Raw genomic sequence first — 17,747 nt, 5'->3', positions numbered from 1 at the left:
TCTGTAGCCCTCAGGTGCACCACTACCTAGCTTGTATCCACTTCGGGTGTCTCTGAGACCTTGCTGAGATGTATGTAAGTGCAACTCCTCTGATGGCCTCCTGATTCGTTTTAAAGTCTCTTAGTCATATAAACCCATTTGTCTTTACCATTTTCCCCTTTTATTCAAAATCTTTTTCTAGTTGCATCACCAGCTGGTGCTTGGTAGTAATCTGTTGGTGCCAAAGCAGCTGATCCCTGGGAGTCATGTCCCAAGCTGGAGGGAAGGTAATGCATTTACATGCTAAGTTTGGCTTTGAGGGTGCCCACATTTGAGCAACATGGAGGCTTTCAGAAAGGAACTCTTAGACACCCTGCAGCTCTAGGCCTAGTTGAAATTTCAAGCACATAGGCTCATAAGCATAGTCATCTGTACCAAGGGTGATTAATACAATTTAGATAGATCATATGGTATTTAAATATAGCTCAATAAAACTGCTAAATAAATAAGTACTTGTGCAAGAATAGCCAGAAATAGCAGCTATATACAGCAGAGGAAGCATAGAAAGATTGAGAGGTGAAGAATTTTCTTGTTTTTGTTTATTATTATTATTACTGAAATAATGAAAATGCTCTTATAATGACTGAGGTGATGAATGCACAACCATGTGATTATACCAAATTCCATTGATTGAAAAAAGACTGAATATAGCAGTTGCCGGATTAAATATTTATGTTTAATATCATTTTTGGTATTTGTTAGCAAACTATACTTTTTCCAAATAGCACCATAGGCATGTAGGATGACAAAGCCTATCTAAAGTGAGTAGATATATTTGCTTTTTGTCTTGCATTCAATAGCAGGACTCTTCAAGTACAGTTAATTAACCTTTTTTGCTGAAGTTCCTGGGAGCAAAGATTCTGCTTCCAGTATTTCAGTGGGAGTGACTCCAGAGTCGTCTGCCTTGTGCTTTCCATGATCCATATATCTGTTCCCATTAGTGAAAAATTCTGCTGGGTCTCATAGTGGTACATCAGTGAATCTGTTAGCAGAAAGCTCTGGGTTCTGAGCTTCTAGATTCTTGACTTATGTCACATAAAAGAATTTAAGGGCATGTTATAAGTTAGACAAGGGAGAAAAGAGTTTATTAAGAAAAAAGAAAATGAGAAAAGTACATAGTTTGAGGTATGTACTGTGCACCTGCTCCAGAATGAGATGTATGTGGAGGGCCCCAGGTCAGGCCTTTTGAAAGTCTTTGCTATTCCCCTTCATAATGTTGGGGCAGGGTCCCAACTGTTAGCTCTTCTGATTGGTTGCCCAACCTGTTAGCTCTCAGGGGCCAATGGTGAGGTCTTTTGTTAGACGGTATCTGGGTCTCTCCCTTGACAATGAACAGGATTTCATTCCAATCTTGTCCCAAATGGGATTCTTGTGGCTGGTGTCTTGTGGGATTTCTCCAGCTTTATTCTTGGTAGCACTCTTCCCTCAGGGTGTTTCCAGATGAAGTTTCATGACCACATGCCTCATGGCCATATTTTCTGCTATGTCTGAGCTGTGACTCGTTTTCCTTTTCCCTAAAGTAACCTGCCTCAAATCCAGGACTTCTAGAATATACATCAACAAGAAGTTGCACACAATCATGCCTGGGAGTTTTCCATTCTGGGGTTTCATTAAATTCAGGTGATAAAGTGGCCAGGTTGAGTTTGTCTGTAGCTTTCAGAGTTGCATTTGGATTGTTTAGTAAAATGGCTTGGTATTTGCTAAAATGGTGAATGGTTAACCATTGTCCCACTTTTTATGCTAGTATAGTAAGAACATAACAAGGGGTGAAATGCACATGGGAGAGCCCAATGAGAACTCTGTTATCTGGAGAGGTTCACAGGTGGGAACTACATCTAGCATGCAAGCTGGCCATCCTCAGGCTCCAGAAATTAGCTGCTTTGATAAGTAAACAACTGACCTGATGTTTCTTCCAAATTCTTGTACTAATTGTCCCAATGCAGTGCCGTGTCATTCATATACAAACTAAAATAACTTCTTTCATTAGGCCAGGGAGTCTCAGGACTGGAGCTGAGAGGAGCTTATCCTTAAGGGAGTTTCCAGATGGGGTTTCATGACCACATGTCTCATGCTCATATTTTCTACCAGGTCTCAGCTGTGACTCATTTCCCTTATCCCTAAACTAACCTGCCTCAAATCCAGGACTTCCAAAGTATAACTCAACAAGAAGTTGCATACTATCATGTCTGGGAGTTTCCATTCTGGTCTTTCATTAAATTCAGGTAGTAAAGTGGCTAGGTTGAGTTTACCTATAGTTTTCAGAGTGGCATTTGGGTTGTTTAGTAAAAGGACTTGATATTTGCTAAAATGGGGGCCCATTTTTTGTTCTAGTATAGTAAGAATGTAATATGGGGTGAAAACTCCAATGTGAATTCTCCTATCTGGAGAAATTCACAGATGGAAACTACAGCTAGTTAGCAAGTGGGTCATACTCAAGTACAGAGTTGAGTTGCTTTGAGAGCCCAATGTGAATTCTCCTATCTGGAGAAATTCACAGGTGGAAACTACAGCTAGTAAGCAAATGGGTCATACTCAGATACAGAATTGAGTTGCTTTGATATGTAAACAATTGACCTGATGTTTCTTCCCAATTCTTGTACTAATTGTCCCAGTGCAATGCCTTATCATTCATACACAAACAACATAAATTATTTCATTAGGTCAGGGAGTCTCAGGGGTGAGGCTAAGAGGAGCTTATCCTTAAGCTCTTGAAACTCCAGTGAACATTCTGGGATCCATTCTAAAATATCTTTTTCTTCCCCCTTTAAGACTCCATATAGGGATTTAGCAATGAGTCCAAAACTTAGTATCCAGAACCTTGCTATAGCCAGCCACACCTAGAAATCATCTGAGTTCCTTTCTGTTTGGGAGCTCTGATACTTATCATAAGATTTCCTTTCTACTGGGCAGCAGGGCTCAGTCTTTCTGATCATTAAAAGCCAAGGTATTTTCATGGGTTTCAAGGGAGGGGGCTGGTGGCTGAATTTAGAACCCAGAGCAGAGGAAGAAGAGCCAACCAATAGGTTAAGAGGATTTTCACACCATTGCTGTAGTTCATAATCACCTCCCAGCTAGTATACCCTATTAACATAAAATGTTAATCTAGTTTCCAAATCCCAGCCAATACTCATACACAGAACCCAATAACTAACCAATTAGAGCATTGCAACTTCAGGCTCCACCCCCAGGGTGGCTGCACTGTGAAACCCTATCTAACACAGCCCACAGCCCTGGGCTGTCTTCCATCTTTACCCTGGGTGTGCTTCCATCATCACCTTGGCCAGGCTTGAGCTGTAACACTGAGGCCTCTTCCATACTCACACTAGCTAAGCTAACACTCAAGCTGTAACATTGTGAACTTAAGCTGTAACACTGAGCTGTAATCAAATAAACATCTGATCACTGCATTGAGGTCTCATTTCTTTATTCTGAAGTCCATCTGAACTGAGGATCAAAAGTGGCAATAAAAGATTTGAGCTTTCTTTTCAGGTGCTTCATATTCTTCCTCTTCTAACCTCTTACATTACTCTTACATTTTGATTTGAGACTTCCTGGGTTTTGCTAGTTATGAGTATTTCATCAGGACTCTGAAGGAAATGTCCTTCTTGGAGGTATATTCTTTGTAAGTTCTTGGACAGTACTGCCCAAAAAGAGTTGGGGGATTTTTGAATACTTGTGGCAATACATTCCAATAATATTGTTGTTTTAGTCCAGTATTGGGATCCTCCCTTTCAAAAAAAAAAAAGGGCTTTGTGATTCTTTCTCTAAGGGTATGCAGTAAAAATCATCATTCAATTCTAAAATAATGAACAAAGTTTAAGCATCTAAGGTCCTGACGAGGAGTATAAATGGATTAGACCCTATTGGGTGGATGTCTTCTGTCACTCAATTAACAGCTCTTAAGTCTTATACATATCTCTACTCTTGTGTGCAGGTTTCAGGACTATAAGATGGGCATTTTAAAATCTGGCAAGCAAGGTCTGATTAGGTCCCAACTGAGGAAATTTTATATTTTTCAGGTAACTTATAGCTCATCAGTTACAACTACTAAGTTAGTTGTTCCTCTAAAGTTCAGAAATATACGCAGATGAGCACAGATTCATTAAATGATATCAAACAGATCTTATTAATAAATAAAATGAAGAGAAAAAGTGCTTAGTAATATTCATACCTCACAAAACCTCACCCATATTCCTTTTTTACCTTTAGAATTAATATAACACCAGATTTGCTTTTGCTACGAAAACACTCAAATATTGTTATCAACTGTAGTCCATAAAATACATTAGTTATATTTTTCCCATGTACCACATTCTTATCACCTTGAAGTAGAACATTCCTGTATTTATATTGTTAAGTACAATCCTCATCTACTTCCCAAATCATTGCTATGTATTCTCCCTTCTTATCCCATACCATCTCTAACCAACCTACACTTAATAGTTCCACCATAAGTCTACTCATTGTATTTAGTTCATATCAGTGAAGCCATGCAATATTCCTCCTGAGTCTGGCCTGTTTCATTCAATATAATATCTTCAAGATTACTCCATGTTTTCATGTGCTTTCCCAATTGATTTTTTCTTAGAGCTGAATGATATTCCATCATACGAATACACCTCATCTTGTTTATTCATTCATCAGTTGATGAACACTTAGGTGGTTCTCCTCTTTTAGCAGTTGTGAGTAATGCCATATGAATATCAGTGTGCAAATATCTGTTCAAGTCATTGCTTTCAGTTCTTCTGAATATATTCCTGGTAGTGGGATTGCTGAATAATATGGCATTTCTATGTTTAGATTCCTGATGAACTACCAACTCATCTTCCCCAGAGGTTGTACCATTTTATACTCCCATCAGCAGTAAAGGGGTATTCCTATTTCTCCACATCCTCTGCATCTTGTAGTTTTCTTTTTTTTTTTAAACTGGGTTTTGTGTTCTTTTGCATTGAAAACAATTCACAATTCATACCTTCTGCTCTTGTCCCATCAGCTGCTGTTCAACTGTATTTTCTTCCCCATTGTCTAAATGGAAAAACAAAATTGTAATGCTAATGGGATTTTTTAAAAAATCCAGTTATCATATTTTACCCTTCTTTACATTTCATAGGTATCTAATAGACACTTAAAAACATTTGCTGAATTGCTTTCATTGTATAATGACAAACAAAGAAGACATTACACTTATAGGGGAAGCTGTGGACTAATGAGAAGGTCCTCTTGGATTGCTCACTTCCTGGTATTGTCTGCTGATTACTAAGTGAACACTGAGATGCACTGACTGCCTGGGACACTTCCTCATGAACCTCCTTATCACTTAACCTTTCGACTTTGATATGGACATCTTTTTCAGTACCCAGAGGCAAGGTAGTCATTGTGCTCTCACAGGTCAAATAATCAGCCACTCTTCTACATGGCTAAGATGGGCCAGGAAATTCTAAAGTCTGTGTATTTTTGCATGCTTAACCTCAGACTGCATCATTTGATCAAATCTAAAAGGAAAAGTCCAGGGAAATGCTAAAAAAGGCTAAAGAGGAGGCAGCTAGTTGATTTCTACCTTCTGAGTAGGTAGCTGAAGAATTCAATACCTGAGGAGAACTTATTTGTTTGCTGCACTGTCCAGGACTTTCAGGAGACATAACTATGTAGCTTTTATGATTTCTCCAGGACTCTTGGCAAACAGGAATGATTCTTTCTACCACACTGCACTCTGACGACAATGGAAAAATGCTTCCAGCCCAAGAAGTAAAATTGCAGTTGGAATTATTTTCTTGTCCAGCATCTAGACCCTTTTCTGGTTGGCTGTTGGATGTGTTCCATAAAATACTTGATTTCATGAAGTCAGAGCAGGTGATGGCAGCTTTAAACATTTACATGTAGCTGTGGGCAGCTAGAACACCAATAATTTTTTCTGTGTTAATTGAAAGAATGGCTGTTTAAGCATATTCCAAAAAGGGTAGAAAGCCAGTCACTGTAACATGATGTAAATCCAACAAATTCTTATTCTCATCCTCAGCTAGGCCCACAAGCTTGGGTTCAAAAGAAATCACTGCAAGACGCTGTGGCCACCTATCTGCCCGGAAGATTTTGTCCTGGACATATGTAGTGACATTACCAAAATGCCCATTATTTCACAGCATATTTAGCTTTCCAAGCATTTCCTGACTGTGGAAAGATGAGCTATGAGTAAATGTTTTCACACCCATCTTATTCCTCTTCTACAGATGCTCTTCAAGATGCAATGAGTCAGAAGTGTCCTGTGGTGGTAGTGTGTGGCCCTTAGGCCTACCTCTGCTGCTGTTCCTCCTCCCACCAGGTTGGGCAGTGGCCCAAGGGAGGGCAGGGCATGTGGCTCACTTCTGGTACCCCAGGGCCAGAGGCCCTATCTCATGCCACTACACAGAGGACAGATGCCTGTGCATGGCCTTGGGTTGCGACATGGTGGCACATCCCCATGGGGATTGTGCATGATGGTTGGTGGCAGTCAGGCTTGAGGGAAGGAGCAAGGGAACAGGGCCACATCTTGAGGTGGAAATGCTCAGCCATGGGCAGCATGCAGTTCAAGTATTGCATGGTCCCAGTGGAGTGAGGTTGGTGAGGGGGAGCCACTGCTGTGTGTGTGGACCTCATACCACTGCTCTTCTACTTTTCTTTTAATAATGGCCATACTATATGTTGGGAGATGAGCTTTGATCTGCATTTCCCTAATAGCTAGTGATGTTGAACATTTCTTCATTTGTGTTTTGGCCATTTGTATTTACACTTTGGAGAAATTTTTGTTCAATTATTTTGCCCATTTTTTGAATGGGGTTGCTTGTCATTTTGTTGGTAAGTTGTGTGATCTCTTTACATAGCATGGAGATAAATCCCTCATCAGGTTTAGTGTTTCACAAGATGTTTTATCATTGAATAGGTTGCCTTTTTACTTTCTTGACAGAGTCTTTTCATGAACAGAAGAGTTTAATTTTGAGACAGTCCCGTTTATCTAGTTTTTCTTTTGTTGCTTGTACTTTGGGTGTTAGGTCCAAGAAACCATCACTATCCACAAGTTTTGAAGATGTTTCCCTATATTTTCTCCTAGAACTTTTATAGTTCTAGTTTTTAGTTAGGGCCTTGATCCATTTTGTACTAATATTTGTATAAGCTGTGAGATAAAGTTTCCTCTTTCTTATTTCAGATATGTATATTCAGTTTTCCCAGCATCATTTGATGAACAGGCAATTATGACCTGTTTGATGGGTTCATCAGCCTTGTCAAAAATCACTTGACCATAGGTATTTGGGTATATTATGAACTGATTTGATTCCATCAAGCAATCTGTTGTTACGCAAATACCATGCTGATTCCATCACTGTAAGCTAGATAATATGCTTTAATGGCTGGAAGTGAGAGTTCCCAAATTTGTTCTTTTTTATCATTTAGATATTTTTGGCTATTTGGGGGCCTTTATATTTGCACATGAATTTGTCAATTGGCTTCTTCAGTTCTGCAAAGAAGGATATTGGAATTTTCATTAGGATTGCATTAAATCTGTAGATCAAATCAAATAGATATCTTAATGATATTTAGTCCTCCAAATCATGAATACAAAATATCCTTCTATTTAGATCATCCTTTGTTTCTTTTAGCAATGTTTTATAGTTTTCTAAATATAGGTGCTTTATGTCCTGGTTAAATTTATTCCTAAATATTTGATCCTTTAGTCAATATTGTAAATCAAAATTTTTCTGGCTTCTACCTCAGATTATTAATTAATAGTATATAGAAAGCTATTGATTTTTATATAAGATCTTGTATCCTGCCACTTTGCTGAAATTGTCTATAAGTTCTATTATTTTGTTTAGAGCTTTTGGGATTTTCTTTTTTTTATGTGCTTATGAATCATTCATATGTATTCTTTTTTAAGCATATAAATTCGATTATTTTTTTATTAAATTGTCTTTTTTTAAAGATACATAAATCACACACAAAAAAGTTACATTAAAAAATATAAGAGGTTCCCACATACCCCAAACCCCACACCCCCACTCCTCCCACATCAACAACCTCTTTCATCATTGTTACACATTCAGTGAATTTGGTGAGTACATTTTGGAGCACTGCTGCTCCGTATGGATTATAGTTTACACTCTCCCCCAGTATATTCAGTGGGTTATGACAGGATATATAATGTTCAGCATCTGTCCCTGCAATATCATTTAGGACAGCTCCAAGTCCCAAAAAGGCCTCCACATCTCATCTCTAGTTCCCTATCCCTGCCCTCAATAACTTCCTTGGCCACTTTCTCCAAATCAATGCTACAGTTTCTCCCATTGCTAGTCACAATAGTTCTATAGTAGAATACCAATAAGCTCACTCTAATCCATAGTTTATTCTTCCATTCTAGTGGATCCTGGGTTGGTGATATCTGCTCCACCTCTATATCAAAAGGGGGCTTAGATCCATGGTTGATGGATATGATTCTTCTGCTTGGAATTGTAGGCACTCTTGGTTCCCTGGTGTGGTGGTTGAATATCTTCACCTCCCTGTTAGCCGACCTGTGCAAGTCCAACAAACCGGAGAATAGGATCTACTACTCTGATGAGGCTCAGGGCCCAGGAAGCACACGTTCGGTCCAGAGATTAAAGTCTTCTGGGTATACACCAACACCAGCACCAACCACAGGTTCAGTAAAAGTGGTAGAAGAGGCATGTGTAGAAAGTTCACATCTGAGTCCAACTCCATCACACTCAGGAACACAAATTCCCAGGGCACTAAACTCCAGAGCCAACTGCAATGATTGTAGAACCTGTGTGTTTCCGTAGCCATCAGGAGCACCAGTACTTGGGATTGTATCTACTTTGGCTGTCTCTGGGATCCTGCTGAGACATGCATAATCACAACCTTTCTGATGACCTCCTGACTCTTTTTTGAAGACTCTTAGCCACATACACTCATTTGTCTTTACCATTTCCCTCTTTTATTCAAGGACTCTTTCTAGTTGCATCACCAGTTAGTGATTGATAGTAATCCCTCAGTGCCAGGGAGACTCATCCCTGGGAGTCATGTCCCATGCTGGGGCAAAGGTAATGCATTACATGCTGACTTTGGCTTAGAGAGTGGTCACTTTGAGAAACATGGAGGCTCTTAGGAGGTAGGATCATATCAACAGCAAGTAGAGAAAGTTTTACTTATTTCATATTTGGATACTCTTTACTTCTTTTTATTGCCTAACTGCTCTAGCTAGAACTTCTAGCAGCATATTGAAGTTCACTGGGAAGAGTGGGCATCCTTGTGGAAATGCTTTCAGTCTTTCACCATTGAGTACATTGTTACCTGTGGATTTTTCATATATGCACTTTATCATGTTGAAAAGTTTCCTTTTTCTATGTTTTGGAGTATTTTTATCAAGAAAAGGTGATGTATTTTGTTAAATGCCTTCTCTGCATCAAATAAGATGATGATATATTAATTTTTCTTAAATTTATTGTTGTGTATTACACCAATTTTCTTATGTTGAACTCCTCTTGCATACCAATATAAAGCCCACTTGATTGTGATGTATAATTTACAAGTGTTTTTGGAATCAGTAAGCAAGTATTTTCTTGAGGCTTTTTGCATCTATATTCAGTAAAGAAAATGAGCTGTAATTTTCTTTTTCTATAGTATCTTTACCTAGCCTTGGTATTAGAGCAATGTTTGCTTCATAGAGTGAATTGGGGAGCATTACTTCCTGCTAAGTATTTTGGAAGAGTTTGTACAATATTTGTGTTAGATGATCTTTAAGTGATTGGTAGAATTCACCTATGAAGCCATCTTTTCTTGGACTTTTCATTTTGGGGATTTTTTTACAAATCAGTTTTATTGATACATATTAATAAAGCATCAGTCCATCCAAAGTGTACAATCGATGTTATTCTGTTGTGCATTCATCACTCCAGTCACTCCCAGAGCATTATTATTATTCCAGTAATGACAATAATACTGAAAAACAAAAACCAACCAAGGAAACAAACAAAATTCCTCACCTCTCCATCTCTCTATGCTTCCCCTGAAATACATTGCTGCTATTGTTTCCTTCTCTCCAGTTTATTTGTATTTATATTCTGTAAAAACAGTCTTATATATGCAGTGTCACACATATTCATATTTCAGATGAGGTTTCACTATGTTATTACAGTCCTGTGTTAATTTTTTTAGCTTTCTTTCTAATACTATAAATGTTCTTAATCCTCTCCTTTCAACCACTGTCATTTTTGGAATATTTTTGATGACTGTTTCAATTTCTTTTTTGTGTGTGTTTGGTTTGTTGAGGTCCTCTGTTTCTTCTAGATTCAGTGTGGTTTGTTCATGGTTTTTGGAAATTTGTCCATTTCATCAATGTTGTCTAGTTCGTTGGTATACAGTTTTGATAGCATCCTATTATAATCTCTTTTATTAATACTGAGTCAGGGATAATGTCACTCTTCTTATTTCTGATTTTATTTATTTTTTATTAATCTAGCTAAGGGCTTATTGATTTTGTTGTTCTTTTCCAAGAAATCTTTTGGTTCTGTTAATTTTCTCTTTTGGTTTTAATTCTCCACTTCATTTATTTCTGCTCTAATTTTTTGTTCTTTCTTTCCTTCTGCTTGCTTTCAGATTGATTTCCTATTTTTTTCCTAATTCCTCCAGGTGTGTAGTTAGGCCTTTGATTTTAGCTCTTCTTTTTTAAAGTGCACATTGAAGCCTATAAATTTCCCTTTCACCATTGTGTTTTATGGAACTCCTAAGTTTTGGTATGTTATGTTCTCATTTTCATTTGTCTTGAAATATTTACTATTTTACTATTTTCTCCTGCAATTTCTTCTTTAAACGACTGATTATTTGAGTATATTTTTATTGTCTATATATCCATGAATTTTCCTTTTTAAAGCCTGTTACTCATTTCCAACATTATTCCACTATGACCAGAAAAAGTGTTTTGTGTAACTTCAATGTATTTAAATATATTGAGATATAATTTATGTTCCAAAATATGGTCTATTTTGGAGAAAGATGCATGAGCATTTGAATAGAATATATATCCTGCCTTTTTGCAGTATAATGTTCTCTAATTATCTATTAGACCTAGTTCATTTATCATATTCAAGCTTTCAGTTTCCTGAATTATCCTCTTTTCAGATGTTCTATCTAATGCTGACTGGCAGTGTTGAAGTCTAAGAATTATTGTAGAGACATTTCTCCCTTCAGTTTTACTAGTGTATGTCTCATGTATTTTGGGACATCTATGGTAGGTGGATAAATATTTATTATAGTTATTTTTTCTTGGTAAATTTTTCCTTTTACTAACATTGTACCATATTTCATCTGTTTTAACACTTTTCCATTTAAAATCTATTTTATCTGACATTAGCATCTTTATACCTGCTCTTTTATTGCTTCTAGCAAGTAATATCTTATTCCAACCTTTCATATCCAGCCTGATTGTATCCTTGCATTGGTGAGTCTTCTGTAGAAAACAAAGATGGCTTATTTTAAAATTAGTTCTATCAGTCTATGTCTTTTAATTGGGGAGTTCAATTCATTAACATTCAGTATTACTACTATAAAAGCATTACTTATTTTGTACATTTTATCCCTTTCCTTTCTGTTGTAATATCTTAATATTGTCTGTCTTTTTAATACTTTCAGTTTCTCTTATGCTCTTCATTTCTACACCCTTGTCTAAGGCTCTTTTCCTTGTCTTTTCCTTTCAGACTCTAACACACTCATTGATATCTCTTATAGATTTGGTTTCTTGGTAACATACTCTCAGTTTTTGATTGTCAGTAAAAGCTTTAAACTTAACTTCATTTCTAAAGGGTAGTTTTGCCACATAATGAATTCTAGGCTAGCAGTTTTACTTTTTCTACTTTAAACATTTTGTACTTTCTTACCTCCATAGTTTCTGAAGACAGAAAAGCACTTAGCTTTTTTTTTCTTAGCAAATTTTTATTGTCTTTTTTTAAAGATACAAAGATCACAAAAATGTTACATTAAATATATGAGGTTCCCATATACCCCACTCCCCACCCCCTACTCCTTCAACATCAACAAACTCTCTTACCAGCATGGCACATTCATTGCATTTGGTGAATTACATTTTGGAGCACTACAGTACTGCACAGACCACAGTTCACATAGTAGTCCACATGCTCCCCCAGTCCATCTAGTGGGCCATGGCAGGATTTACAATGTCCTGCATTTGTCCCTACAATATCACCCAGGACAACTCCAAGTCCCAAAAATGCCCCCAAATCACACCTCCTCCTCCTCCTCCTCCTCCCCCTCCTCCCCCTGCCCCCAGCAAATCCCGTGGCAGCTGTCTCCACACAAATGCCACAATTTCTTCCACTGCTAGAGTCACAACAGTTCTATAATAGAGTACCAGTAAGTCCATTCCTTTTTTTTTTTTTTAAATATTTATTTATTATTATTATTTTTAATTACATTAAAAAAAATATATGAGGTCCCATTCAACCCCACCGCCCCCGCCCCCCACTCCCCCCACAGCACCACTCTCTCCCATCATCGTGATACATCCATTGCACCTGGTAAGTTCATCTCTGAGCATCACTGCACCCCATAGTCAATGGTCCACATCATAGCCCAGACACTCTCACGTTCCATCCAGTGGGCCCTGGGGGGATCTACAGTGTCCCGTAATAGTCCGTGAAGCACTATCCAGGACAACTCCAAGTCCCGAAAACGCCTCCACATCTCATCTCTTCCTCCCGTTCCCCACACCCAGCAGCCCCCATGGCTACCGTTCCCACACCCATTCCACATTTTCTCTGTGGACATTGGATTGGTTGTGTCCATTGCACACCTATGTCAAGTGAGGGCTTAGATTCCACATGGGTACTGGATGCACTCTTCCCGCTTCTAGTTGTAGACACTCTAGGCTCCATGTTGTGGTGGTTGACCTTCTTCAACTCCATGTTAGCTGAGTGGAGTAAGTCCAATAAGTCAAAGTGTAGGAGCTGAAGTCTGTTGAGGCTCTGGGCCTGGGTGTCATATTATCAGTCCAGAGATTCAAATCCCCTACATATATCTTAAACCCAGCACCAACTACAATTCCAATAAAGTAGCATGCAAGTCTTGTGAAAAGAGATCCCCTCTGAGTCCATTTCCATCACGCAGAAACACCAGCTCCAAAGAAGGGCCATCTGTCATGGCAGTGAACCCCTTCTGCCATGACCATAGAACCCGTGGGTCTCTTTATCCCTCAAAAGAACCAATACCTGGGGTTGTATCTACCTTATCTGTCTCTTAGACTCTGTTCAGTTGTACATAGGGGTATTCCTTCTGACAACCTCCAGACTCTTTTTTAGAGACTCACAGCCTTATAATCTCATTTCTCCTTTCCTTTTCCCCCTTACATTAGGTCAAACCGCTTCCCGAAGTCATGTTATTATATGTAGACAGGTATATTCTGCTGTTCCGCATTGAATCTTTAATTCAAGGTCATTTTCTAGTTGCTTCTTCAGCTGGTATGTGGTAGTGATCCCTCGGTGCCAGGGAGGCTCATCCCCGGGTGTCGTGTCCCACGCTGGGGGGAATGCATCACATCTACACGCTGAGTTTGGCTGTGAGAGTGGCCACATTTGAGTAACATGAAGGCTGTCAGGAGGAAACCCCCAGGCACAGTGCTACTCTAGGCCTTGTTCTTATTGCAGGTGCATAGGCTCAAAAGTGTAGCCATTAGTATCAAGAGCCCACTGTTGGGCCCTCCTTCCTTCCTGGTTCTTGCTGTTGCACCTGGAGGATTGCCGCTGCTCTCCCAGGGCCCACAACAGTGACCCCCCGGCCAGGAGCCCAGTAACCCCCCAGCTGTTGTTTTTAATTGTTTCCACTATGAGTATATATAGACATTACCATATACCCTGGGCATATGCCCTGTATAACTCCCTGTCAACCATATATATCCTGTCAATAACATCCCATATCAGTATTCCTCCGCTGTCATTGTTGAACCACTCTGTGATCCAAAACTTCCCGTAAAGTGAATCCCAACATAATGTCAGCTTCAGAAGAGTCTTAGATCACCAAAATTCATATATACAATATACAGTATTTCCCCAGATCCACCATAAAACCTTTTCCCTTCCACAGCAATAATCTTTTAACTTATTCATATCATATTTCCTGAAACTGATGTACAGATTCCGAAACTATAGTTTTCAAACAAGGTAACATTTGTGCTTACTATGTGGTCCATACTTTAGGTTGTACAGTTTTCTAAATTTTTTAGTTATCCTATGTTTTGTCTTATGGTTTTCATTATTAGTCTGTCGTCCCCTATATGTTTTTGGTGTAATATTAGCTGTTTTATATTCATCCTCGTGTACTCTCACATAGCTCCTCTTTTGCCCCCTTATTTACCTTTGTTCCATCCATTGCACGTCCATTTTCCCCTCCCCTTAGGGCCCACAACGCCTGCCAATCTAATGCCCTGGAAGCCGTCCTTTCTCACGAGAGATACAGTTCTCTCTATTCGACGGCATTAGTCTTCCCCAGGATATGGGTCCACCCCACCCATTGGTAGAACCCACCTTGGCAAAATGAGCCTTCAGCTATTCCCTCCGGAGTCCTCCCACATCAGACCATACCCCCTGAGCGTCCTAACCAGGTAACCCTCCTACTTATACTTTGATACGTTTTACTCAATATTTAGTTCTCAATGAACTTCTGGCACTCTCCCATGTTTGTATGTTGTCCCTCCCTCCCACCTATTTCTTGGACCATATTACCCCTCTTCCCATCCCCAGCCCCCCTCAAACCCAGAAAACCCCACCCGAAGGTAACCCCTTGCCCCCATTTTGTCCCTTCTTTGTGCTCATACTTACCCCCAGCTCATCACAGATTCCACCCCTACAGACATTAACTCACATCCTTCCTCCACCCCCCGATTTCCAGTAAGCCACTTTTCCAGACTCTAGCTCTCTGAGGCAGTTAACTTATTTTATATCATTGAAGTCATATAGTATTTGTCCTTCAATGCCTGGGTTGCTTCACTCAACATAAGATTCTCAAGGTTCATCCATGTTATCACGTGCGATTGTAGTGTATTGGTTCTTACAGCTGAGTAGTATTCCATTGTGTGTATATACCACATTTTATTGATCCACTCATCTGTTGATGGACTTTTGGATTGATTCCAACTTTTGGCGATGGTGAACAATGCTGCTATGAACATTGGTGTACATATATCGGTTTGTGTCCTTGTTTTCAGATCTGATGGGTATATACCCAGCAGTGGTATTGCTGGGTCATATGGCAAATCTATGGATAATTTTTTGAGAAACTGCCAAACTGTCCTCCAGAATGGTTGGATCCTTCTGCATTCCCACCAGCAATGGATGAGTGTTCCCCTTTCTTCACATCCTCTCCAGCATTTGTATTCTACTGTTTTTTTCATGGCTGCCAATCTTATGGGAGTAAGATGGTATCTCATTGTAGTTTTGATTTGCGTTTCCCTAATAGCTAGAGATTTGGAACATTATTTCATGTGCTTTTTAGCCATTTGTATTTCTTCTTTGGAGAAGTGTCTGTTTAAATCTTTTTCCCATTTTTTAAATGGGTTGTTTATCTTTTTGTTTTCGAGATCTATGAGTTCTTTATATATGCAAGTTATAAGTCTCTTATCAGATATGTGGTTGCCAAATATTTTCTCCCATTGTGTGGGTTCCCTTTTTACTTTCTTGACAAACTCCTTTGAGGTGCAGAAGGCTTTAATTTTGAGGTAGTCCCATTTATCTATTTGTTCTTTTGCTGCTCGTGCTTTTGGTGTGATATTCATGAAGCCATTTCCTATTACAAGGTCCTGTAGATGTTTCCCTACACTGCTTTCTAAGGTCTTTATGGTCTTGGCTCTTATATTTAGGTCTTTGATCCATCTTGAGTTGATCTTTGTATAAGGTGTGAGATGGTAATCCTCTTTCATTCTTCTACATATAGCTATCCAGGTCTCCAGGCACCATTTGTTGAATAGGCCATTCTCTCCCAGTTGAGAGGGTTTGGTGGCTTTATCGAATATTATATGGCTACATACATGAGGTTCTATATCTGAACTTTCAATTTGATTCCATTGGTCTGTGTGTCTCTCCTTATGCCAGTACCATGCTGTTTTCACTACTGTAGCTTTGTAGTATGTTTTGAAGTCACAAGTGTGATTCCTCCTATTTCGTTTTTCTTTTTCAATATGTCTTTGGCTATTCGGGGCCTCTTTTTATTCCAAATAAATTTCATAGTTAGTTTTTCTAGTTTCTTAAAGAAGGCTGTGTTGATTTTTATTGGGATTGCATTGAATGTGTAGATCAGTTTTGGTAGGATAGACATCTTAATAATATTCAGTCTTCCTATCCATGAACAGGGAATATTCTTCCATTTATTTAGGTCTTCTTTGATTTCCTTGAACAATCTTGTATAGTTCTCGATGTATAAGTTTTTTACCTCTTTAGTTAAATTTATTCCTAAGTATTTGATTTTTTTATTTACTATTGTGAATGGTATTTGTTTCTTGATTTCCTCCTGATCTTGCTCATTATTGGTGTATAGAAATGCTACTGATTTTTGCGCATTGATCTTATAACCTGCGACTTTGCTAAACTCATTTATGAATTCTAGGAGCTTTGTTGTAGATCTCTCAGGGTTTTCTATATATAGGATCATGTCATCTGCAAATAATGAAATTTTGACTTCTTCCCTTCCAATTTGAATGCCTTTTATATCTGGTTCTTGTCTCAGTGCTTGAGCCAGTACTTCCAAGACAATGTTAAATAGGAGCGGAGACAATGGGCATCCTTGTCTTGTTCCTGATTTTAGAGGGAAGGATTTCAGGATTTCGCCATTGTAAACAATGTTGGCTTTAGGTTTTTCATATATACTCTTTATCATGTTCAAAAAGTTTCCTTGTATTCCGATCTTTTGGAGTGTTTTTATCAGGAAGGGGTGCTGTATTTTGTGAAATGCCTTTTCTGCATCTATAGATATAATCATGTGGTTTTTTTCTCCCAATCTGTTTATATGGTGTATTACATTGATTGATTTTCTTATGTTGAACCATCCTTGCATACCTGGAATAAATCCCACTAGGTCATGGTGTATAATTCGTTTAATGTGTTGTTGAATACGATTAGCAAGTATTTTGTTAAGTATTTTTGCCTCTAGGTTCATTAGAGAAATTGGTCTGTAATTTTCCTTTCTTGTGGTGTCTTTGTTTGGCTTTGGTACTAGGGTAATGTTGGCATCATAGAAGGAATTAGGCAGTGTTCCTTCTGTTTCGATTTTTTGGAATAGTTTCAACAGGATTGGTGTTAGTTCTTTCCGGAATGTTTTGTAGAATTCACCTGTGAAGCCGTCTGGCCCTGGGCTCTTCTTAGTTGGGAGATTTTTAATGACTGATTTTATCTCTTTGCTTGTGATTGGTTTGTTAAGATCATCAATTTCTTCTTTCGTCAGTATGGGCTGCTTATGTATTTCTAGGAATTTGTCCATTTCCTCTAAATTGTCATTTTTGTTGGAATATAGTTTTTCAAAGTATCCTCTTATGATAGTCTTTATTTCTGTGGGGTCAGTGGTGATATCACCTTTCTCATTTCTTATTTTGTGTATTTGCATCTTTTCTCTGTTTTCTTTGTTAGTCTCGCTAAAGGTTTATCAATTTTGTTTATCTTCTCAAAAAACCAGCTCTTGGTCTTGTTTAT

General features: G+C 38.5%; 1 protein-coding gene and 1 pseudogene across 1 annotated transcript in view; one reads left to right on the top strand and one right to left on the bottom strand.

Annotated features, from left to right (window-relative positions):
• LOC101432471 (zinc finger protein 596-like) overlaps window positions 1–17,747 on the top strand; it is a 93,543-nt gene that overhangs the window by 50,841 nt on the left and 24,955 nt on the right. The gene's annotated exons all lie outside the window — the stretch shown is intronic.
• Window positions 5,224–6,245, bottom strand: LOC139439195 (zinc finger and BTB domain-containing protein 44-like; annotated as a pseudogene).

The sequence above is a fragment of the Dasypus novemcinctus genome, chromosome 6 (genome assembly GCF_030445035.2).
Source record: "Dasypus novemcinctus isolate mDasNov1 chromosome 6, mDasNov1.1.hap2, whole genome shotgun sequence".
NCBI lineage: Eukaryota > Metazoa > Chordata > Mammalia > Cingulata > Dasypodidae > Dasypus > Dasypus novemcinctus.
This window is presented reverse-complemented; position numbering and strand designations above follow the sequence as displayed.